The sequence below is a fragment of the Ambystoma mexicanum genome, chromosome 8, assembly GCF_040938575.1.
Source record: "Ambystoma mexicanum isolate Mex_15411 chromosome 8, UKY_AmexF1_1, whole genome shotgun sequence".
NCBI lineage: Eukaryota > Metazoa > Chordata > Amphibia > Caudata > Ambystomatidae > Ambystoma > Ambystoma mexicanum.
This window is the reverse complement of record NC_090929.1, coordinates 144,347,804-144,373,598: the sequence shown is the minus strand read 5'-3', so window position 1 is coordinate 144,373,598 and position 25,795 is coordinate 144,347,804. Positions and strand designations below refer to the sequence as shown.

Below are 25,795 nucleotides of genomic sequence, written 5' to 3'. Positions count from 1 at the left end.
ACTTATTTACATGCCACATATACAGGTAAAAAACTAGAGAAACGTCTTGCTGTTCTTAAACTTTGGAAAATGTTCGAGCAGCCGAAGGAGGAAGAGCCACCCGTAGACTGGATATTAAACGTATGCACGGAGGGGGGTGAGATGCCTACCGCGCCACCAGCCCCGCCTGAGCCAGAGATCGAGGGAAGTATGTCAGAGGGTCTCTACCCACTAAGAGAGCTAAAGGCAGCTACGGGATATAGTAACCCTGCGTAAGTCACCTACATACAGTAGTGACGAAATCAAGGAGAAGCATGAAATTAATCTTACCTCCACAGTCCCGAGGGACAGGGAGAGACGCGATGATGAAAGGAAGGACCAGGCACAGATTAGTGCACCTCTCGATAAAGAGAGAGAGGGAAAGAAACGGAAAGGAAGTGAAGACGAAACTGATGAGATAGCATTCGCAAAGGACGAATGGATGGGAGGACAGATATTATTGAAACTCGATGGTAAAGGAAGTGAGGATGTGAGACCGAGAGAGAGGTCTGATGAGGTACAGAGAAGGGATAAGGAGAAAGAAAAGAAAGTAAGGGACGAAAGAATAAAAAGAAAATATAGGCTGAAGCGAGAACAGCTATATCGCAAAGAGCAAGAAAAAACAGCTTGTTTGCTCACAGAAGGCAGCCTATGACCAGTACAGACAGGATCAGGGACGTTTAGAAGAAGAGCAAAGAGTATGTGAAAAGAGAATAAGGAATCAGGAAGGTGGGGGAGTTAGAAGGGCAAGCGATCATAGAAATGAAAGGAGAAGAGAATAAAAGACTAGAGAAGAAGCAAGAAAGCACAAAGAAGCTGACGATGATATAGAATGTAGGTGTAGACAGAGGGCACGCGATCTTGAATATTCGGAGCGGGAAGTTAAAAAACCCAATCCTGTTGTAGAATGGGGAGATATTGAAGAATTCTTTCCTGTGTACGACTCAGTACCAGGCTCAAGTAGGGCCAATATTGAAGATGACTTAGACACCAAAAGCATCGGAAAAAACGATCAATAAGATATATGATGAGATGGGATTAGAGCGAACATCTCAAGGAGAGGGGGAAGACGAGCACTTGGAAAGCCCTCAGCTGTATGACACCGAAGATATCACTCGAAGTAGCGGGAGCAGGAGACTGTCTTTGGACAGACTAGAAATCAGCAAAACTGATAATGACGCAAGAAGTTGCGTGAACTGGGAACAATCAGCGTTCGACTCCGGTGAGGAGACGGAGGACGAGGCACACGAAGAAGGGAGACGGCGCAAGAAGCGGCTCACAAGGGACAAAGGGGTACGATGGTCAGACGCCAGTGAGTCCGCATCTAGGGTATCAGAGCCTGCTGCGCAGCCTGACCGACATGAAGGAACACCCCATGGTCAGAGGGGGGTGTCAGCACCTGCCTATGTAGACAGATTGAGGACATTGCCAGGTAGACGGCGATGCAGGAATGCTAATCCAGCAATTGACAGGAGAGCCATGGGGAAAGAGAAGGAGGACTGTGCATTCCAATTCCCACTACTAGAAAAGGGGGGACTAAGACCACAATATATTGCATGGCCACACATGGATAGAGAAAACCTGAAAAATAAGCTTCCAATGCTGACATCGAGAGCTGGGAAGTGGATACACGAGTTAGAAAAAAATGACAGGGGGCGTCACGTTAGCTATAGGGGACATTAAAGGCCTCCTGAACACCATACTTCGTGAGAGAGCAGACGATATATGGAAACAAGCTGGGTACCCTGGTGTAACCATAATTAACACTACCCATGACAGAGCGCCATTTAATAATTGTAGGGCAGTGGTGTGGAAAGCGCTACGAGTATTGTACGCAGACACTTCCGATATGGGAGCCATAATGACTCGAAAAATGAAAGAGTCAGAGGATCCGTTGATTTATATCCAGAATTTTCAAGACGCATGGGTGCTCGAAACGCATGAATCTTGGACAAAATCTATCCCTGTATTCTACCATATACTGTGCCAATGGTTGCCGGAACTGGTACAAAAACAGCTCAAGAAATTGGTGGGAGTAGAAGCTAAACCTTGGGTCGAAATACAGTCGACAATTGCACATTACTGTAGATTGCTGCAAGAAAAGATCGGAAAAAGGAGGCAACTCGTAAGGGCGAGGAAGGGAAGCTGGTGCAAAAGAAACTCTCAAAGTATGCCCTTGAAGGAGCTATGCTGACCAGCCCAGCTGAATCGAATGTACAACAGGTGACTAACCCATCGCAGAATAACCAGGGTAACGCAGGATTTTACCTGAGGTGAAGGGGATTCATAGGAAGAGGATGGCAGAGTAATCAGGGAGGTTTCCAGAATAATCAATGAGGCTTTCAAAACATACAGATGGGCAATCCAGATATGCAATATGGACAGATAGCCCGAACACCGCCAGTATGTTGGCTATGTGGTATGACAGGGCATGTAGCACGCACGTGCAGAAGCCAAGGCATGTGGCAAAATGGACAAGGAATGGGAGCAGGCACAGTAAATTTGCCTGCTATCCCACAACAGGGCAGTGCACCGAATCACACAGTGCAGCAGCAAGCGCCAGGCTTGCAGCAAGGTGCGCAGCAAGGGGTTCAACCCTCGAACATGGGGAACCTGCCACAAGGGCAATCCCAACAGGCAACACCGCAAATGTCTCAGGGCACTAATCCCAAAGGGGAGGCAACCCTGGGAATGGAGAAAATACACAAGCATACAGTGGACCTAACTTATACATGAAATAGGACAGCTCACTGGGGACCCTGATGTGTTCTATCCTATCAGTGACACCAGACCCTAACAGGGAACCAAGGGTAAATGTCGTCATAGGGGGGGAAGAATACTTCTCCTTAGTTGACACGGGTGCAACACGCTCGTGCATACTAGAAGACAAGTTTTCCGTGTCCAGCCAGGCCATAGATACTGGAGCTCACAGCAGAGTTCCCTTTACGAACAAACTCCCAGTCTCTGTAGGAGATCGTGAGATGAATGTGCCTTTACTATATTCACGTCAGACCCCAGTAAACAATTTAGGTCGAGACTTAATGACAAAGTTGAATATGACTATATCGTTCACACAGGAGGGTATAGTATGCTCCATTCCAGTAATGCATTATTCTAACGTGTGCGAAATGATCAGAGCATACTCGGGATGTATAGCCATGAGGGCTATACCATTAGAACCGGAAGTCTTCGTAATGGCAGGATTGCCAGGCCTCACAGATAGAACTATGAGAACCCCTGATGAGTTCCTGTTCAGGCCCAGAATACCCATGTATGAAGAAGAGGGACAAGTATTTCCCTTATCGATACATATTACAGCAGTACGAGGGAAAGTAGTAGTGGTCGAAGGATTCGACGACGAAGGCAGACAATGGTGTGCAATTGTCGCCATTGAAGGAGGATACCGAGTGACTGACGTCACAGATGACGCTCTGTTTGAAGAGCACCCTGACTTGGAAGAGACCAGGGTGGAAGTAGGTCTCATATTTTGGGTCAAAATGATCAAACGAGAAGTGCCTCAGAGAATGATGTTGGCGCTGATCCGCCCCGCATACTTTGACGATGATATGGCCCAGGTGCCTGTCTCAGTATGGACTACAGGACACTATGACGTAGGCCTCCTGAAAGGGGTAGGAGAAGTAAAAATGTAACTGCAACCAGGAGCGATTCTACCAAGAGCGTGGCAATATCCCACGTCCAGAGAAGCGGATGAAGGGATCGCAAAGACAATTTCTGCCATGATGGATCAGGGCATCCTAGTGATGTCAGAATCACCCTGTAATACAGTGATTAACCCCGTCAAGAAATCAAAGGAAGGGTTGTGGCGTTTAATCCAAGATTTAAGAGCATTAAACGATATTGTTGAAGCCAAGTTCCCTATAGTCCCTAATCCATCTATGATCTTGTGTAACATACCGATCGAGGCAAAATACTTCACGGTGATTGATTTGAAAAATGCCTTTTTCTCAATCCCGTTACACCGTGACTCGCAAGATCTGACATCATTTACATTCAGACAAATGCGTCTGAAAAGCACGAGATTGCCACAGGGGTATTTTGAGTCCCCGTCCATTTTCAACAGAGTCCTGCAAATGGACCTAAGCAATATTGCAGTAGACAGTGGTGTCTTGTAATATGTGGATGACATTCTGATCTGCAACACCACTGAAGAACAATGCAGGCGCGATTCTATCCAACTACTGACCATACTGGCAGAGAAAGGATACAAGGTTGACAAGGAAAAGTTACAATACTGTCAACAAGAGGTACTATACATAGGCCAGTTAATCTCACACGAGGGGAAAAAGGTTACCCCAGAAAGGTACGAAGCTATCATGAGCACGGCTAAGCCGCTCGCGATAAAGCAAATGCAGAGCTTCCTAGGCCTCTGCAATTATGTTAGAGCATGGGTTTTCGACTATAGCTCGTATACCAAGCCCTTGCTCCAGGCCCTAAAGAAGGCCCAGGTGACAAAGGAAAGAATTGAATGAACTGAAGCAATGGAAAAGGGGATTGCAGAACTCAAAAGAGCAATTTGCGGGGCTCCAGTTCTCGGGATTCCTAATTATGCAGAGGAATTCTACCTGTTCTCACACACGAATGGCAATGTTTGACGACAGTACTTGCTCAAAAAACCTTGTTGGGGTACAAGCCCCTGGTGTATTACAGTGGGTATCTGGACCCAGTAATGAGAGGCCAGTTCCCATGCGAACAAAGTTTAGCCGCCGCAGCATTTGCCATAGAGAAGGCGACAACCATTGTAATGGGCTGTTCTATGAAGTTATACGTCGAGCACTCATTGTTCGCCATCTTGGAGAAACCAAAAGGTACATTGACATCTTAAAGGGCCTCTGCCTATGAGGTGATCATATCAAATCCATCGATCAAAATAGTTCGATGTAAAAGAGTAAAACCAGCCACATTCATAGCTGAACCAGTCACTCATGGTGGGCCGAAACATGACTGCGCAAACTATGAAGAATTCTATGATGAAATCCCCAGGGTGAGAGAGAATGCCCTGACGGATGGTGAGATCGTCTTCATTGAGGGTTCTTAAGAGAATCGACCAAGAAGACGGACAAAGATATACAGGCGTTGCCGTAATGAAACACATAGCAAACAGAGAATTTCAAATACTTGTCAGTGCACGAATACCTTCTCATTACTCATCACAGGCTGCAGAGCTATTGGCATTGATACTCGCCATTGAGAATCACGCAGACCAGGAAGTAACGGTGTATAGTGACTCCGCCTATGTGACGTCAACAGTGCACGCAGGTTTAGCACGCTGGAAAAGGAGGGGCTACTTCCAAGCAGACGGCATGCCTGTGCAGCATGCAGCCTTACTAGACAGGCTGATCAAGGCACTACAACTCCCAGTGGGCATAGCGGTTGTGAAATGCGCTGCCCATAGTCACGGGACAGATTTTGTGTCACGCGGAAATCACGCAGCAGACACGGAAGCCAAGCTTATGGCATCCAAAAATGAGACGATCATGGAAGAAGTGGCACACAACTATGAACGGATGATGGTAGCTCGAGCCACACCAGAGGCGTATAGTAATATGGGGCAGACAACTGATGGAGCTTGAAGGGGAGGCACCGCAGGACAAAAAGAACCTGTGGAAGCGTCGAGGGTGTTCTTCAAACCCCTCAGATGGGTTGTGGTGGAAAGTCAGCACTGGTAAACCAGTCATGCCGGTAGCCCTATTGAAGATCGCACTGGAACAGCTGCACTACCCATTTCATATGACAAAAGGAAATCTTGCTGCAACGCTCGCAGAAGACTGGTTTATACCGAATTTAGCGGAGCATGTTGCATTCTTCATGGTGAACTGCATAGTCTGCCAGCAATTCACTGCTGGGTACACATTAAAAGTAGTGAGAGGAGTCATCCCCGGCCAAATGGGCCTTTCAGCACCTGCATGTCGATTATGTTGACATGATTCAAGTATCTAACGGGTACAGGTAATTAATTGTAGTGGTGTGTCCATTCTCTAGATGGATAGAAGCAGGTTCCTGTACACACCCAGACTCAACCTGTGCTGCCAAATTTCTGGTGAGGGAAGTGTTCCCTAGATGGGGGGTGTATAAGGTGATGAGGTCAGATAATGGGGCTCATTTTGTTAATGTAGTCTTCGAACAGATCAGCTTGTTGCTTGGTATAAAGCACAAGTTCTCGTCGGCGTATCATCCGGAAAGTAACAGTATTTGTGAGAGGCTTAACGGCTTGTTAAAAGAGAGGATAGCCAAGTTGAAGCTTACTCTAAAAAAAGGGATGGCTGCACTGTCTACCACTGGCATTGTATGCTCTTCGAAACCAACCAGGTTCCGACCATCATCTTACGCTGCACGAGATAGTCACAGGAAGGAGAATGAGGACCCCTCCTTACCCCTCGAGCTAGATGTGATGCCCAGCCAACCCGAGAGGTCCTGGGGACCGAATTATCAGAGTATCTGAACTGCATGACATCAAGCCTTCTTACTGTTACAGACCAAGTACAGCGACAACGAAAAGGGTGCAGCACAACACAAGATCCAGCAGGAAGTGCTGAAACAGACAGAGTTCAAGGTCTATGTGCGCCAATCATCTTCCCTGGTGATGCAGTGCTGGTAAGAAACCACAAAAGGAAAAGGTGGGACGAGCCAAGATTCAACGGCCCGTTCATCGTAGAGGACTGCACTCCCTCAGCCATCAAACTGCAGGGAGGGAGAGCATGGGTCTTCCTCAATGACATTAAACCCTATATTGGCAAGATCCCTCTAGCTGCACCCCACCGCGAAGAATCTACAGACAACGCGGAATAACCTCAGCACGTGCAGACGAGAGCCATGATGAGTAAGAAGGACGTATGAGCAGCAAAGCCAAGACAAAATGAACTCTGTTTAAAAACTGTGGCTCTAAACTGGACATTTCCTCTAAACAAAAAAGGGGATAAGGGGATAAGGACATAATGGACACACTGTGCATCATAATTGCAGGGTAAAGAAGAGAATCTTGCAATCTAAGCCACAACGCACAGACAATACAAACTTTTGAATCAAAACATATTTGAGCATTATTGGAAAATAAGACTGATAGAATGAGAGCAAAGATTTTTCATTTAACAGCATAAAACAGTATCCTGAAGCAGCCGACACCAAGACTTTGGGTGCAGATCCCATGGCATCTCCCAGCAGAAATCTCACATGGGATGTACTCACCTATTTCCAGTTAGTGGTAGGTTCATATCCGTCACTCGTAGGGAGAGTCACCAGTGTCACAGACTTTATTCAAGATCTTGCCAACAAAAAAATAATCTGGCAACTACTGACTGTCATCGCAGAAGCCTTCGCGGAAATACCCAAACACAGTGATAAGGACACAAATGCTTCCGCCACAGATAAACATTGATGAACTCACTTATACGCTTTTCTTTCGTATCATAGAGGAGTGCCCAGGAATAGTCAGGAGAACCACGGACACACTAGCCTACATTAGAGACTCAAAGAAACACTGAACATTTGAACCAACTGTGGATCAAGTTCAACTACGTAGTGGCAATCCACGCAGCAGGAAAGTGTAAAGACTTTTCACGTCAAAAGAAAGGCCTATGCTCTCGAATCCAGCAAAGCAGGACAATGACCCTGTCACCCGAGGACAGCAGGCTGGCACACAATGTCCTATTCCATCTCGTCACTGACTATCCAGAAATGGTGGGGAGACCGGCCGAGGTTGACGTCATCACCTTCATCAGAGATCCAGCTAATGTTGCACACATGGGAACACTCCTCCATGGGATCATGCTCCAGGTGGAGCAGTCCAACTTTCAGCGAGAATATTTACGGCGATTCCAGTGAAACCTTCCGCCGAGGGACAGATCGAGAAGAGCAGAGAAGAGAACTTCACACCTGTGTTTTATTTTTTATTTTGTATTCTTATTTTATTTTTATTTAATTTCGAGTGATACCACCTTTTCCATCTTTTCCACATTGAACAGGTTCCAGCATGTCCTCAGGAGTAAAGCAGATTTGGGGAGTGCATTGGGAACTTACCTATTTTGAATATGCATAATGAATGTGTATCACCAAAGGGGACAGTCTAATCTTTTTCCATAGTCTACCAAGGGAACTGCATCCCGTAACCAGGGACAATCACCAGCCTCGAGAAGGGGGACACTAACGAAGCACAAGACACTTTATGTTGCACACATTTCCGAGAGACAATTGGAGTAAAGTGAAAGGAAGTAAACAATGACAGTGACATGATTGAGATGGGGGCCCAGAACAGTAACCTGGTCCTCCCACAAACAGAGGGGCTACCCCACTTTCCTGGAAGAAAGTGCTGAAAATTGTCATATCGCACAGTTGTGTATATGCATAGATTTGAGATTAGATTGAACGAAGAGCAATCAATCGGATTGCTCTTAGTTCTTCTTTGATTGCGTTGAATCCTTTTATGGTGGTGTTAATGGTCTGCAATAACTCCCATCTGGTTATCTGCAACCATTTCGTATTTACTCCTACTTGGATGTGTGGCAAGAGTAGTGTTGTGAATACTGTTGAGGTGAGGCTAAAGAGCCTGTGTTCATTTGGGATTGCATAAAATGATTCTTCTGATTTGTCAGAAAAGTAATTTTCCCTCTTCATTCGGGACACCAGTTCCACAGACCTCTTCCTTAGGTGTGCATCTGCTTTCGGGAAACTGTATATAATATTGGGTATAACTATTGCTGTCTGAATGAAGAATTTGGAAGTTGAAGCGAGACAGGCAAACCCATCACTGTTGATTACCATTTGTTTCCCCATTTTTGTACTTGTCATTAAACAGACTTCCCTTTGCCAAACCGTTGATCTGTCCTCATTGGTTGGTGAAGGAGTAAGTGAATCCTGCACCACATCCTCTTCATGGTGCGGCTATTTTGTTTAAAGGTGCCGGGGGGGCAAGCTCTGAAACTCATGGGCCCGTTCAGAGATCACTTTGTCCTCCAGTACAGGGGACAAATGACATGTAAGGTATGGTGCGTTCACATGGGTTGACATGCAAGTCACATTTGCTCGTTTACAGAGTGACACCCCACTCATTTGGCCAGATGGGCATGGTTGTTCAGGGGTCATTGCATGCATCCACAGCATTGTGGCAATGGTCACAGCTATTTGTGTGTGACCCTCTGTGGCCTTCGGCCTGTGTGCGGTCCACGCCGGATGTCCATGCAGGGACAGCTGAGTATTGCATCCATGCATGCACGTGGTCCTGCATATTGTGGTATGCTCTCATGGTCAAGTGCTGGCATACAGGCACAGCCTTTGTTATTGCAGAACATGGGACAGTATGTAAAGAACAGAACCCTCCTTCCACCAATTCAGAAAAAATTCCAAAACTTGGCTCCTCTCAAAAGAGGACTAAGAATCTTCAGATACACCTAAATAATTATTACTGTAAACTTTGCTTCCTTCTCCTATCCTACATCTGCCTGCAACAAACTATAACTTTAAATAAGTCATTTACAACGTGTACCATATGTAACTGTAAATAACGCATCCTGTATCATTGTATCTGTAACAAACTAACTGTAAATAATGAATGTGTAACTTTTTGTACTATAACTGTAATGAACTTGTCTTGTATCTCGTCTTGTATCATTGTTTCTGCAAGCAATGTGCTCAGATGCCTCAGGGCTTGGTGCGCTATATAAATAAATAAATACGTGTTCATGCCCCCCACATCACCTCCCCTGGCGGCACACGCCTTGTGAGAGTGGCTATAGTGGCTTTGTCTATGGCACTGCCATGGCTCAAAGGGATGCTGATGTGCAGCCATCAGCAGTGTTTTGTATTTGGCTTGCTGCACCCATGTAGGTGCAGAGAGTCATACACGGTCATGGGGCTCTTCTGCCATGCCAGCATGGAGCTGGCCAACTGGGCCTGCAACATGTTGGTGTGACAACTGTGCAGTGACGTGGTTACTCACACGCTACACTCCTGCTGGCATGAGGAGCACCAGAAGAGGTATGGGGTATATTGCACTTGGATTGCCCGCTTGCACACCTTCACACTGCACAACATGCTCAGGTGTGCACTTGGTATCCTCACCCCAGGCTGCTGTGGCAGGGGGCTGATGTGGCAATCTATCAGTTCACCCTGATTGCCCGGCCTAGCTGCTGGGCCTGCTGGCATGTGTCCTTGTCCACTGCATCCTTTTGTGCTAAGGTTAACATTTATGGATGTCCATTTGCTATGTGAATTGGGAGAGTGGGGGATGATTCATGTCCTGTCTCCTGACTGCTGGCACCCACCTCTGCTCCACCAACACCCTCAATACCCCCCATGTTGAGGATACTGCTGCACTTCTCTTCCCATGGTGTGAGGTCTAGGGGCTCGGTGGTACCGCCTCCTATAGCTAAGGCCTCTTGCTCTTGCTTGGGTGTTGGGATAGGAGTCCCCGCACCCTGACCTTTAGGTTGTTCCATCTCTAGCGACAGTCCTCTGTGTCATGGGGGACAGTGCCTACCACAGTTACCTTCTGGCTTATTGCCAGCCAGATGGTGATTTTGTGCTGGACCAAGGTTTTGTGCTGCCCGCTGCCATATAGCTCCTCACGGTGTGTAGTACTATTAACTCCCCCTCAATACATTTCAGCTTCCAGGGCTGGTTTTCAGGCACCTTCCCTTGGGTCCGCTCCTGTGACATGCTCCCAGTGCCTTTCAGGGTCAGAAGGCTGTAGCAAGTGGGGGATTCAGGGTGGATTCTATTTTTAAAGATGGCCACCGCCATGCTTCCCGTTCTGGCGATGACGCTATTTCTGCCAGCGCTAATTGCACCGGTGCCATTAGTGGTGACTGCGACAGTGGTTGCGCTATCTGTGCCGGGGTTTTAGTGGAGTGCCTTTATTCGGCACTAACTCCGCTGGACAGAATTGGCGCTACCGCAAAAGTGGTGCGCCCGTTCACGCCAGGTTGTGATGCAGCAATTGCGCTGCAGGTCCCGGCGGTAATGCTAATTCCGCTCAGCAGAATTTCCGCCGGGACCACCAGACTCCTGATAAACCCCAATGTATTGCTATGAAATATTATGTACCAAGGATTTCCAGCATGGCAACTGGAAATACTTTGCCACAAAGCTGGAGAACTCTAATGTAACTCAAAGAGAACTTATGATATGGGGCACATAAGAATGGGAAAAATCGATCATAAATTGAGAAATACAAGACACTGGAGTATAACATAAAAAGCCTTTTTTGGACAATCCAGTTAATTGGGAGCAATATATAAGAACACAGGACTTGGCAGTCAAGGGTACTGACAGAGTTCAGGAGTGGGTGGAAAAATGCCACCAGAGAATCTAAAGGACAGGTGGAGGGGATACCATTGCTGTGGCGATGGCTATGGCTGCAAGTGGGCTTACTTAGACCTTACACATCTGAGTAAATGAGGAGATGCTTCCTGAGAGGAAGAACAGATGAGAATGGGAAATAAGAGATTGCTGGGAGGTATAGCTCAGATGATGGTGGAGACCAGAATCAGGAAAAGAACTTTCTGAGTGCTATACCTCGGATACCGGTGGACATGAGATGTGTCATAGTGATGGGCTTAACCCTGTCAAGAAGGGGGGTGAGGCAATCCCTAATCCCCCCACCCGCATCTATGGGTGCCATGACTGCGATTACAGGTGCCACTTTCCGTCACCCATTGACTTCCAATACTATTTGTGGCCAGTGTATTCTCTTTTCTATTTCACAACTGTAACTTCTAGAGTAAACCTGGGAGCAACTAAGAAAACCTGGACCGGACACAGGGAAACAACACTAATTTTGAACCTTCACTACAACTAGTTTCCAGCATGCCAACTAAGCATAATACTCACTGCAGTGAAAGAAAAACTAAGTTTCAGACACACAGCATGCCAGAGAAACAGCAGAGATGCCACCAGAGACAGTTGTAAAAATAAATTCCGGAAAAGGAGAAGGGGCTAAGAGCAGTTTTTAAAACATTTCAGCTGTGCAACCCAGCCCATGGGGGAAAGGCAGGTATGGATTGGCATATAGAATCAGATGAGCCCTGGAACCAATGGAGGAGGAAGGTAGGTTAGAAGCAGAAGGCACACAATATGAAAGGGAAGCAGAATGTGGTTTGCAGGTGGACCAAGAGACTCTAGGGTATTAGTGAGGAAAGAATGGGAGAAAGAGATAGGGGAGTGAAGGAAATCTTTAAGACTGAGATGGAGTGGGTGCTGAAAGAGAGTAAGGATAGAGGGGGTGCAAGGAAAAGGGTGATGGAGAGAAGTGAGAGCGAGTGCAGAGGAAGGGAAAGAGCAAGCTGATTTAGGAGATCGAGTAGTGTAGTAAGGTGATGGGTTAGGAGTAACGTAGCAAGACAGAGGGGTGAGAGTAGTAGCACAAGGATTGGTGACGGCAGCAGTGTAAGGAGGGGAGGCGGCAGCAGTGCAAGGAGGGGGGACGGCAGCAGCATGAAAGGGTGAGTATAGTAGTGGGATGATGAGTGAGTAGTAGCATGAGGGAGGGCAAGAAGTGGAGCGAGGAGGGCGGAGAAGTAGTGCAAGGAGCGGGAGAAGTAGCGCAAGGAAGGGGGAGAAGTAGCGCAAGGAGGGGGGAGAAGTAGCGCAAGGAGGGGGGAGAAGTAGCGCAAGGAGGGGGGAGAAGTAGCACAAGGAGGGGGGTGAAGTAGCACAAGGAGGGGGGTGAAGTAGCACAAGGAGGGGGGACAAATAGCGCAAGGAGGGGGGACAAATAGCGCAAGGAGGGGGGACAAGTAGCGCAAGGAGGTGTGAGTGTGGAACATCGGAGGAACAGGTGTGGGGTGGAAGATGAAAAGGAGAGAGAGCGAGTGAGTGAGGAGGAGGTTGAGGAGAGGGGGTATTGAGGAAGAGCATGAGTAGTAAGATCATGAAAAGGAGAGGAAGGGTCTGACCGAGGGAGAAGAACAAGTTACCTACCCCTGGCAATGTTTTTTCAACTGGATGTTCCTCCCATGTATTCCTCATCTTTTGATATCTTCCCTTCCAGCTTCAGCTGTGGAAAATGGATCTCGGCAGAGGGCGCTCTGCGTCGATGTGGTCAACTCAATGTTCCTCGAGGGCTTCCATCTCAGAGTCGATGGCATTGTTGGTATATATAGCACGCGCAGCACACGTTCACTTCATTTCTGTTTTTACACCTTCCTCTTGAAGAAATACCAGCATCAGTGAGTCCCAGACAGTACCAGACTCTGAAAGAGCACAAAGTGTAATGCCTGGAAATTCTACAGCGAGGTTGGTTGGGAGGCGCAATGAGGAAGAAGTGGGAGGAACATCCAGTCGGAAAGAATGTTACCAGGGGTGAGTAACTTGTTCTTCGAATGGATTGTGTCCTCCCACGCATTCCTCATCTTTTGATAGACTCCCAAAGCAGTTTTCAAACTCAAGATTTGTCATGGATTGCATGTAGGACAGCTTTCCCAAATCCTCCTTCCTGGCTAGAGGAAGAATGCAGACAGTAATGTTTAGTAAATGTGCGAATGATAGGTCAAGTGGCTGCCACACAAATGTATTTTATAGGCACCCCTCTTTGTAGAGCAGAAGATGTTGCCATGACCCTTGTAGAATGAGCTCTCAGGCCTACTAGGGGATCTTTCCCGGCCATTTGTAGCCTTCTGTAATAGCAAGAATTATCTATCTGGACAAAGTTTGTATTGTAACTGGAAGACACAGAGTGTGTCCAGTTTACCCAATGAAAAGCAGGTCATGTTGACATATTGTCACCATTCATTAAATGAGAAAGCTCAAAGCCCTTATGGGATCAAGCCTATGTAGCCGTCTCAACTAACGGAATGGTTTTGAAAGTCAGTAGTCTTAGTGGACACGAATGGAGTGGCTCAAAGGGGGCACACATCAGAAACTTGAACACAAGATAAGATTCCAAATAGGTACTTGAAAAGGTGTAGAAGGTAACACATTAGTGAGCCCTTAAGAAATGTAATAATTAACGGCATCTTGAAATAAGATCCCTCTTGCGATGCGTGCTTGAATATTGAAAGCGCTGCCAAATTACCTTTTATTGTTCCAATCTGGAGCCCCAGATTTCTGAAATGTAACAAAAAAGATAACACCACAGGTGTATTGCATTGAAAAGCGTCCACATCCTTGACCCGACATCAGCTGTAGAATGTATTTCATCAGCAGCGGTACAAGGATTTCGTTGCTGGCCTTCTGGCCAAAAGCAAAAGCTCCATTCCATTATCCGGGACGGTCCAAATCCTTATATCTCAACCTCTCAGAAACCATGCGTGAATGTTGAGTGTCTTGACCTCTGGATGGAGTTCCTGACCCTCCTCTCGCGAGAAAAGGTCCTCTCTTTGCGGAAGACTCATTGGAGGGCAGATGGACAGGTCCAGAACGTCCGGGTACCACGTCCTTCTGGCCCAATCCGGGGCAATTAGGATCATGGATTTCCTGAGCTTTCTCAACTTCATGATCAGGTGAGGAATGACAGGAACTGGAGGAAACACATACAGGAATTGAAACTCTGAGTCCACTATGAACGCGTCTCCCAGAGCTCGTCTTGGGGGACATTCCCCAGAGCAGAACAGCTCTCACTTCTGGTTGACACTGGCCGCGAACACATCAACTTTAGGTGTTTTCCAACGAGTGAAGATGTCTTGAAGGACTTTCTGAGCTAGTTCCCACTCGTGGGAGACTGCTCTGACTGCTCAGAGCGTCCTCCACCATATTCACCTCTCCGGCTAGGTGAACTGCTGACAGGGATATTCCTTACTGAATTGCCCAGAACCAGAGTTGCATTGCATCTCTGCACAGTGGTAAGTGACCCTACACCTCCTCTCTTGTTGCAGTAGTACATGGCCACTGCGTTGTCCGTCATTATCAGGACATTCTTTCCCCGTAAAGAGACAAGAAAGGCCTTCAGTGCTAGTCTGATCGCCCACAGCACCATAAGGTTAATGTATAGTTTGGACTCTGATGGAGACCAATGACCGCTGACTGTCAGATCATGAGTGAGGCATCCTTAACTACTGTTATCTCCGGGCATGGCTGCCAAAAAGGTTCCCCCTTCAGAATATTGCCCTCGCAAGCCTACCACAGGACCCTGTTTGAAACCTGAAGGAGGTCTGTCACCCTGCCCAAGAATTGAGACCACTGTGTCCTGAGAGCCCACTGGAGGGATATCATTTTAAAGAGAGCCTGTGGCACCAGGAAAATGCAGGATGGCATGATGCCGAGCAACCTCAAAAAGTCGAAGGCTGGAAGAAGCTGGGCTTGGTGACCATCTGCAGAATGTGCTTCGCCCTCACCTTGTGTGGCGAGGCTTTTCCCAAGGAAGCATCCAAGACCGATCCGATTAACTGGAGTCTTTGAGATGGCATCATGTGGGACTTCTTGTGATTGAGGGAGAAGCCCAGTCTGTGGAGAGAGTGGCAGGTTAGGGTGTGATGTTTCAGGGCCTGTTCGGGAGAAAAAAAACAGAGGGTGTTTCACTGCCTAGACCCCAGGGATCCCTTACTCAGTTGACCAGGGCATGGCCATCGCCTTTGGGCCCAGACCCAGGGGGTGGAAAAGTGCGGGAGGATCACCTGGGTGAGGGGTCCTCAGGGAGTGGTGGAGGAACGTCCGATGGCAAGACATGGTATCCCCCCCTTTTGAAATACCCCGGTCCCATCCTATTTTATAGGATATTCCAACTTCCCAGGACAGCCCCCCTTTCCTACACAAACACTGAGCCAAGGAGGCTAAAAGGAGTACCATCCATGCAATGCGTTGGACATGTCCCACTAATAAGATCAGGCAGGTTCAGGCACTTGATCTTAATTACATCAACCTGGTACCTATTAGCTTTCCCCATATTGTTAAAAGGTGGAACACAGACACACTGTGAGCAAAGCGATGCACGAGAAGGAGCAGTTTTTCCATGGTGATGGCGAACCAGGCAGCGAGGTACAGAGAAACCTTGGACACCCCATCGAGAGATCGTTACCTCCAAAGGGTCTCGAAGGTTGCGCAAGGAAGCCCAGCCAGACAGAAGAGACTAACCTCCTTTGTGTTTCAACGATACCAGCCACCCTCCCGGGTGAACGGCAGAGTTGGTGAGGTGCAGGGGCAGTTGTGGTATCAGCATTAACTTCAGGATCAAAGCAGCAAAAGACAATGAATAAACACAGCTGGGGAGTTGATGAAAGCAATGAAAGTCTGGTCTGTGTTAAATAAAACTTGAAGGCAACAGTATCTGACGAATGAAGGTTGCGCGTGTAACGATAAGATGCGAGAGCAAGCAAAGCATTGTAAAGAACTGTAAATTATAGATACAAAGTATCAGTGATCCCGCGAAAGAAGATTGCCCAATAGAAAGTCTCTGTGAAATGTCTGATGCTGTAGAAGCGGTGGGAAGAGTGCTGTGTTTGGAACTACATTTACCAAGAGGCCTTGGTGTATGACAGAAAAAGTGACGTTTGAGAAAAGAAGGTCAAAGTGGTCATGCTGAGGTAAGAGCAAAAGCCGTGCAGTTTAGAAAGTCTTTGATAGTGGAAGGAAAGTGAAAGGAGGCTTGAGCCCAACGGAGGGAAGCCAATGAAGGTGTGATTGAAGCTTGGGGAAGGGACCCGCTACAAATTGTGATTGAAAGGTTTGAGCCCAGTGGAGGGAAACCTGTACTGAATTTTGGTAACCAGAAGGAAATTAACTTTTGTTGAATTGTAGTACAAGTTAAAAGGTGAACTGGGCTGAAGTGAGAGAAAGCCGAGAGGTCCAGAGGATAAACTAGTGACTTTTTCTTGGAAGGCCAAGTGGACCCTGGTCCAGGAAACAAACTGCATCCTTGTGTCTGAAGCCAGAGTGTGTCACAATGTGCAAGTGTGCCACCTTACCCCGTGCTACAAAATGTGGGGAAGGGAGTATACTCAGCCCTACTGACATCTCTTTTGAACATTGCTTTGCCTTTTTGCATTACACATTCTGTTTACACATTTATTGTATTAGAAAGATTGCAGGCATTAGGTTTATTAGTATAGGCCATTTTATTTTGACTAAGCACTAACTAAGACTGTATTTTCTTTTTGTTTGATGGTCGAGAATACCCCCCATCTTAGTTATAGGGCAAGATAGGAGTTTTCCAACCGCTTTTAAACCAAAAATAAAAGGTTTTAAAATGTGCATCTCTTGTGCAAGTGTCTACTTGTTAAACCATGGCGCCCTCACAGTGCCCTGATCAGGGGCGTAGGAGACATATAAAATCTGGGGGGGACAGGGGACATCTTGGGGACTTTGCTTTATTTATTTATTGTGTTTTAGTCAAAGACTTCAACTTTTCACAAAATTAGAATTAAAATAGCAGTACGTATTAAATTACAAATATCACTGTATAAAACAAGAGAAAAGAAGAAAAGAAAACAGAAGAAAATTAAAGGATGCAGCAGCAAAGAACATGTCTTTGTATGTTGCATTTCTGGATGTTTCATCGGACTATGAGCTCATGGTAAGAGAGAGGAAATTATAATTGCTTCCAGTGGGCCACAGCTAGGACGCCAGCTCATTAAGAGGCAGATCACCTGTAAGTGGACTCCTGCCAAATGAAGGAGTTGAAGCCTTTTCTTCCAACTGCAAGTTACTATTTTTTTTGTGTGGGGCAAGGAGACGTTTGTGTCTCTTGGAATGGATAGATGGGGGTTTCAAAGAAAGAGGAAATCTTGTTTGTACCTCTGATTAAGCCCTGTTTTGGGAGTAGAGGGACCAGGTGTGTGATGTTGCTGCTTTGACTGTCCTCCGGGGGGGTACAGCAGACAAGGAGGATGAGCGATCGCAAGCACACCCCCTTGTAAGCACTCACCAGGTCTGCCACCGGATGTGTCGGACCCGGGGAATGCCTATTAGGTGGGGTGTATGTGGACCCAAGGGGGTGGCTGCGAGGGCCGGGCCAGCCTGTCACGATGAGTCTGGTCCCTCTTATTCCATCTCATGCTGGCTTCAGAACCTAGCCTTTCTTTGCCTTTGTTATTCTGAATGCAGAGCTGGACTCTGTTCCTTTCTCTTTTAACATTTGCTGCAAAGCCTGATCTATTTGATTCTCTCATATGTTACTAGGATGGCAGAGCATGGGTCCTCTGCCCTGTTACATTATTCAAAGAGCCCCTCTGGCCTTTCTTTGCCTCTACCTTGTCTCACTGCTTGCTTGCTTAATACATACCGCCTTGCTTGAACACTCAACATATTCTCCCTAACACAGCAATGGCAGCTGCAGTCTGTCTTAACTTCTATTTGTTCCGTGTCTTGAATTGGCCTCTTATTTCCGCATTTCTGTCTGCAGGGGAAGGCATTTGCCAGTCACTGCCATGATGGTTCTACCTGGCCATAAGAGGGCAAGAGCTAGCCAATATTGGAAGAACATGACATATTATGCCAGAGGCTGGCAACTGCCTTCCTAATACTACACAAGAGACATAACTTTTGCCTTTGTTTCTAACAGTAATTCAGTGGATGAAAAAACGCGAGAACACACATATTGCTTATAAATGAAGGGGGTGATGTCACACTTGGTTAAGGCATTTTGAACAAGCCAGGAGCTAATTTCCAGCTGCAACTAAGCGATTACCTTTTAGACTTCTGGCTTTAAATAACATTAGTATCACCTGGAAAGCACAGAGGTTGCTCAACAGGGTTCCTGAGCACGAGGGGTACCCTACTCGTGGGCATGGATGATTGTAGGGCATTCTTGCCCTGGTTTGGAGCCTGGCCCCTACAGCCATGATGGGGGAGGGGCCTATTACTTTTGGTTGTACGTACCCTTTGAGGGTGGGGAAGACATTGCCTTCTGCTTTAGCCCACTAACAGCTCTGCTTTGCAACTTTCTCACACATACCTGTCAGGTGGCATGTAACTCAATGCTACTAATGTTATCAGCCTCAGAAATATGGAATCCTTTGCCACATCAACTAGGGTACAGGCTTGCCACCTGAGACTTACCCATGTCTGAGTTGGCATCTGTCACTCTGTGGGGAAGACACACAGAAAGAGCAGGGCACAGTGCCCTTGTGGGTTTTTCACGCTTCTTCCTCTGGGTGGGCACAATTCACTCCGCAGAGAAAGTGGCACATGCTGGGCAACATTCTCCCACTTTGACAATGTCACCCAAAGAGCAAAATTGGCCATTTGAAATACCTCTGTCGACTTATTGCGCAATCCACACTGATGGGTTTAAGCACCTGCTTAACGCGAGATGGCAATTAAGGGCATTTGCCAAAGCACTGAAGAAGCACAGGACACCCTCTTAGCAGCGACATGCCATGCTCACTCAATCTGATCACGAACTGTCATTTATCTGGGATCATGTTAAATGTATTTATTTCTTTATTACATGTGAAGCATCACGCAAAACCTCCAAGCATCAAGGCGCATAGTAAACTGCATGGAGTGGACCACTTCCATTGGCGCACGTTTTTACTTTTCTGCCACAAAATAGAAGATTTTAGTGTAAAAGGCAGGTGAAATCACATTGCTTTTCCACTTTGGAAGAGTATAAATACCTCGCGCAATTTGCGATTGGTGGCGGAATTGACAATGGCTTCCTCTGGACTCCTATTTAACGAACAAAAAAGAAATCCACAAGCAGAGCAATATTAATTTCGTCGTCATTAGTTTCTAAAAAATGATGAGCTTGGAGAGAGGGGTTTGGATCTGTGCCCGAAGGGTCACTAGGGGAAACAACAAAGTGAAAGTGTACTCAGACGGAGTTAGAGTTTTAATATATTTAAATTTGAAAAAAGAAAAGCATTTAAGAACAACCAAAAACATATGACATAATTCAAAATCATACAGAGATTTTCTTAAAAGCATATGCAAACAAAAGATACATGTATATTTACAAAACTTAATCTTTGGAGCTGACAAATTATAGGTAAAGGAAAGTAGGTAAATTGAAGTAATCATTACAGTCATCTAACAGGATTAACTCATTTACAAACGGTTGAACAATTCCTGCTTATGAAAAGAAAAGAAAAACAAGTCAGGATATTGTCACGTATGGATCCTATTAGACTGTAGTCCTTTCAAGACTGTAGACCTGCTTAATGTTTGGACAAGTCTTCATGTTTGTTAAATGCCATGGATGCCTCTGGACTCCGCCCGCTTTTATCAGGTTTCATTTCCAAGCAGATCCCAGAGGAATCCCTTTCCTTATTTCCAGCATGATAATCCATGCTGGCAGTAAGGCCGCATTTGTCTGGTGGAGCGGGAAATACAGGGGGTCCTGGTGTGTCCACTCGGCTCCCGAACTCCACCCAGAAAATGCACGAAAATCTGGCCAATTGGAAAAAGCAACAGTAATAGTGTTTTCCACCACTTTTTCTGAACCAATTAACCTGTAAAATGCTGTGTTGCATCAGAAGCTGGATGCATTCACTCGGACTATTATCCCACCTGAAGATTAAGCCAAGTGCTGAACACAGGTGTTACATATTCCTGTGCACAATCTGCATTTGGAGAATTAACTAACTGAGCTATCTTACAAATGATATCTCCTCTGGGGCTTTACCGTCTTAACCCCTTAACTGCCATGGGTATTTCCCCCCAGGGCCAAGGCCTTTTTTGGTGATTTCGGTATGTCACCATTCAATCCCTTGTAGCTTCTTTGTTACATGAGATATCTCGGCCAAAGTTGGCTCCTTTTTTCCCACATGTAGGCATTCGTAACGCCACCCAGGAATCCTAGTTTGCTGTGGGAGGGTGAGAGAAAATAACCAAAAAGGAGAACCTTTTGGTTTTTTTCAGAAAATGGCAATAAAATGTTGTACAAAGAAGCCTGAGGTGTTTTCCTTGTAAGAGTTCGGAACAAATGGTTTGCTGTGCTGGATTCGCCATTTTTCAGGCTTTCAAGAACAGATTGAGTGGAAACCAATATAAGATTTTGATATGCCAATCAGCCGTTTTGTGAGAGGTAGGCGATTTTGGCATTTTTTTTGTCCAATAGGACATGCGTGGACGGAATGGAAGAAAAGGGTAGGAAAGATGAATGGGAAGCCAGACAGGCATACATTTCTGAAAAGTAGACAATATTCCAAGTTTAGGAAGGGGTGATTTGTGCAGATCAGGCAACAATTATGTAGGGAAAGATTCCATAGTTTGGGGGGAAATCTGGAAAATGACAGAAAAAAACACACAATTTCCGCACATTTCACTCTGGTCACCCAATAAAATACGCAGCCAACAACACATGGCCTACCTTCCCACATTCCCACAGGTTTCCTGATGAAAACGGTACCTCACATGTGCGGGTGCACCTACCTGGGTGCAAAGGGAACAGCCTAAAACACTGGTAACCCCAAGTCTTTTCGCACAGCAGATTTTCAGGAATTTTGCTCATGTGGACAACCTACAGATTTGGGCCAAGGGTGTCGAAGCTACGAAGGAAAACAGGGAACCCCATGCATTTCGCAAAAGAAGACACCCGTGGAAATCCACAGAGGTCAGACTTGTGCGAATTGCCCCATAATTTATTACCCACAATCCCTGACAAAGTCTGAAATTTTGTGGAAAAAACACAATTTTCACTTTGTCTGGGATTGTGGGTAATAAATTCTGGGGCGATTCGCGCACATCAGACCTCTGTGGATTCCCACTGGTGTCTTCTTTTTGGAAATGCATGGGGTACCCTGTTTTCCTTTGTGGCTTCGACACCCTAGGCCCAAATCTGTAGGTTGTCTCCCCAAAACCTTCGGGGGTTACCAGTGGTTTAGCCTTTTCCCTTTGTGCCCAAAACAAAGTAATCTTTTTTTTGTTGTTTTTTTGTTTTGCCCCTTTACTAGGGGCAGATTGTGCTAGCAATCTGCCCCCAGGGAGGGCTACATGAGATGCCACCCATCCATTTGGGGTGAGGGGGAGAGGGCCACCTCCCTTTTCACTAAAAACATCCATGGTGGTTCAGTGGCCCCCTACACCCACCCAAAACAAGTTATAATTGGTTTTATTTTTGTTTTGCCCCTTTCCTAGGGGCAGATGGGCACATGTGTGTGGCCACCTGACCCCGGTGGGCACAAAGTACTGCCCCAGGCTTGGGAGGTGGCACTGCCAATATTTGCAGTGGCCTCCCCCCACCACAAATGGATGGGGGCATCTCATGTACCCCTTCCTAGGGGCAGAAATCTGCCCCCAGGGAAGGCTACATAAGGTGCCCCCATCCACTTAGGGTGGGGGGGAGAGGGCCACCCCCCCTTTCAAATACAAAATATCCTGGTGGTCTAGTGGGCCCCCACCCCCACCCAAAACAAGTTATAATATATATATTTTTGTTTTGCACTTCCCTAGGGGCAGATGGCACATGTGTGTGACCATCTACCCCCGGGGGGGGCAAAACATACTGCCCCAGGCTTGGTGGCGGGGTAGCTCTGCCAATATTTGCAGTGGCCTCTCCCTTCACCCCAAATGGATGGGGCATCTCATGTACCCCTTTCTAGGGGTAGAAATCTGCCGCCAGGGAGGGCTACATAAGCCCCTCATCCACTTGGGGTGGGGGGGAGGGCCACCCCCCTTTCAAACACAAAATATCCTGGTGGTCTAGTGGGCCCCCCCTGCCCGACCCCACCCAAAACAAGTTACAATATATACCTTTTTGTTTTGCCCTTCCCTAAGGGCAGATGAGCACATGTGTGTGGCCATCTGCCCCCGGGGGGGGGCACAACGTACTGCCCCAGGCTTGGGAGGGGTGGCTCTGTCAATATTTGCAGGGCCCCCCCCCCACCCCAAATGGATGGACGGCATCTCATGTACCCCTTCCAAGGGGCAGAAATCTGCCCCCAGGAAGGGCTACATAAGGTGCCCCATCCACTTAGGGTGGGGGGAGAGGGCCACCCCCCTTGCAAAAATCTCTGGTGGCTAGTGGTCCCACCCGCACCCAAAACTATGTTTTTACCCAAAAAATATTTTTTTTGTTTGCCCCCTTCCTTGTGGGCAGATGATCACCCATCTGCCCCCAGGGTATTGCCCCCATGCTTTGGGGGGCAGGAGGGAGAGGGCAGCTTACATAGTAAGCAGCCCCTCCCCCCACTTCAAAAACAGACCCCTGCACAACACACCAAACACATATTCTGGGGGGGATAAATGACATTACATCCCCCCCACTTAAAATTGTGGGGTGGATTTGTCCCTCCTGCCCCCTCCCCCCCCCATGTCCTACGCCCATGGCCCTGATCAGCCAATTGTCCAGGTAGGGGTAGACGTGAATTCACCCTCTCCAGAGACTCACTGCCACCGCCATTAGCTTGGTGAAAATCCTTGGGCGGAGTTCAACCCAAATGGCAGAACTCGAAACTGATATTGAGAACCGCCAACGGTGAACCTCAGGGTCTTTGTGTTTGTAATGGATAGGCACATGAAAGTAAGCATCCTCAAGGTCCAGTGACACCATCCAAACCTGGAGCTGGAGGGCTTGAAGGATTTGAGAAAGTGTGACCATCTTGAACTTGTCCTTCCTGAGGAACTTGTTCAAGCATCTCAAACTCAAAATGGGTCTCAATCGTCAGTCCTTCTTGGGGATTAGGAAATAGGGCGAGTACCACCCTTTGTTGCTCTCCGTTACAGGTACTACTAATATAGCACATTTCTCTAGGAGGCTCAACATTTCCTGCACAAGGAATGTATCCGGAACTTTAGATGAGTGGCTCACTGGTGGATGGTTTTGAGGCCTTTTTAGAAATGGGAGGCAGTAATACTGGGCTACTGTTACCAACGCCCATGCATCTGAAGAATTACCCCCACCATTCTTGCAGATGCAGCAAGAGTCTGCCTCCTACCAGGGTCTTGTGAGTTAGGCATCAGAGAGGTTTTGAGGCAGCTGAAGCAGCACCGTTGCTTGGGCAGACATTCCAACTCTCCCCGGGCTGCCCCATTCCAGAAAATCTATAACTCTGGTTATAAGGGCACCTGCATTGTCTGCTGGGTTTGGCTTGCCAAACACAAGTTCAGGTGATGTGTCAACACCACTAGCAGATTGAAGATTCTCATAAAACTTTCAACCTGGACTCCTCTGAAATGAGGCTTTCTCTGGCGTTAGGTGTGCCAAACTTCAACCCAAATGGTGGAGTGTCCTGTTCCGGTGGCTCGTACTCTTCATAAATGGAGGATAAAGACTTGAAAAAATCCTTCTTTGGCAAAGGCTTGTAGGATTTTTCAACTTGTTTAGAAATTGTTGAAGGTTTAAGTGGGCAAAGGAATCAATGGGTTCGATTTTGGTGTCGACTGAGCCCTCGAAGGGCTTGACCCATGACTTGATGGAATCTTCAATGATTTTTTGTGGTTTGGAGACCTCAGGGGTTCTCCAGGGGTCTCCGGCCTACGGCTTGGGCGCGCACAGGATTTAGCCTTAGACCTTTCCCTGTCCCTGCTTGTTGGCACGACAGTGGCATGGCCTCTTTCTATCTCTTTCAAGGGGGTCAGGGACTCCTTCTCAAAAATGTTAAGTATTTCAAGCCTGATTTCTTCCCACTCGGCTGGAGGATTTGGTTGGACTGGTTATTCTTTCTGGAGAGGAATTGGATGAAGGCGAAGAAGGCGATCTATAGTGCCTTCTTCTAGTAGGACGTGGAATGGCGCAACACGCTCCTGGAGCGAGAAAGCCTTTTCAATCTCTTCTTTCGAGGAGAGTCACCTCTCGACTTGTTGGAAGACCGTATCTTCGACAGAGTCGTCAATGGGTATTTGGTAGGGGGCCTACCGACCGCTAATTTCCCTTTATGCTCTTTTAGAGTCTTACCAGTCATGGACTGACAGGACTCACAGTCCGCCGTCCTATGCTCCACGCCAAGGCACCACAGACACACATGATGAAGATTTGTGAGGGACATCTTGGCGCTGCAGTTGTGGCATTTTTTTAACCCGCTCTTCAGGGTTGATCTTGTCGAAGACGAGGCCATCGTACTACAGTACAGAAGTTTTTCTCACAAAATGACCAAAGCGCGACATATTTCTCGAAGCATTAACTATTGCAATAAAACGGAACTGAAGCTAACAGGCGATGCACATACTATATATATATATATATACACCGACGATGACGTTGACTTCAAGATGGAAGCCCTCGAGGGACATTGCATTGACCAGCGCCCTATGTTGAAATTTGTTTTCCGAAGCAGCTGAAGTTGAAGGGAAATATCAAAAGATGAGGAATACATGGGAGGACACAATACATTCATCCCTCGGACTCAGATTTAGAAGGAGCAGATGGTCACTATATTCATGAGAGTGTAAGTTTGAAGCAATCGGCATGCTGGGCTCTATAATCCTCAGGCTGCATGTTAAGATTAAGGAACTGTGGCAATGGTAGTATTCCCATGCTTAGCCTTTTAAAAACTTAGATGGATCCATCCTGCCACTGCTTTCCTTCGATTGTTCTCAAACAAACCTATACAGCTTTTGTTATAAGAAGTTCCTTTACCATTGGAGTTCCTCACAACCCCACCCAGATAAAGTAAACAAATCCTGTTTGAAATGTATCCCTGAGGTGTGTGAATTCCATTGATCTTTCTTCACAGTACATGGATTCAAACAGTGCATGGCTGCAGTATCGTCCATTCTTAGACTTGTGCTGCGCTGAGATAACCACCACCACTGTTGCTCCCAACAAAATGTCCATAAAGAGCAAGACTATTCATTTACTGGTTAAGCACTGTTAGTTTACAGTGGCAGAATAAACCAGAGCATTGTCTATTTTGAGAACAGCTCAAGGGCTGCGTGGAGTGCCAGAAATGGGAGTCGAACCACAGGATATGTTTCAAACAAGACATTTTTATTAAATCCTGCCTACTTTGGCCCT

General features: G+C 46.8%; 1 protein-coding gene across 2 annotated transcripts in view; it reads right to left on the bottom strand.

The window, feature by feature from the left end:
- TTLL11 (tubulin tyrosine ligase like 11) overlaps nt 1-25,795 on the bottom strand; it is a 1,410,454-nt gene that overhangs the window by 328,164 nt on the left and 1,056,495 nt on the right. The window lies entirely within an intron of this gene.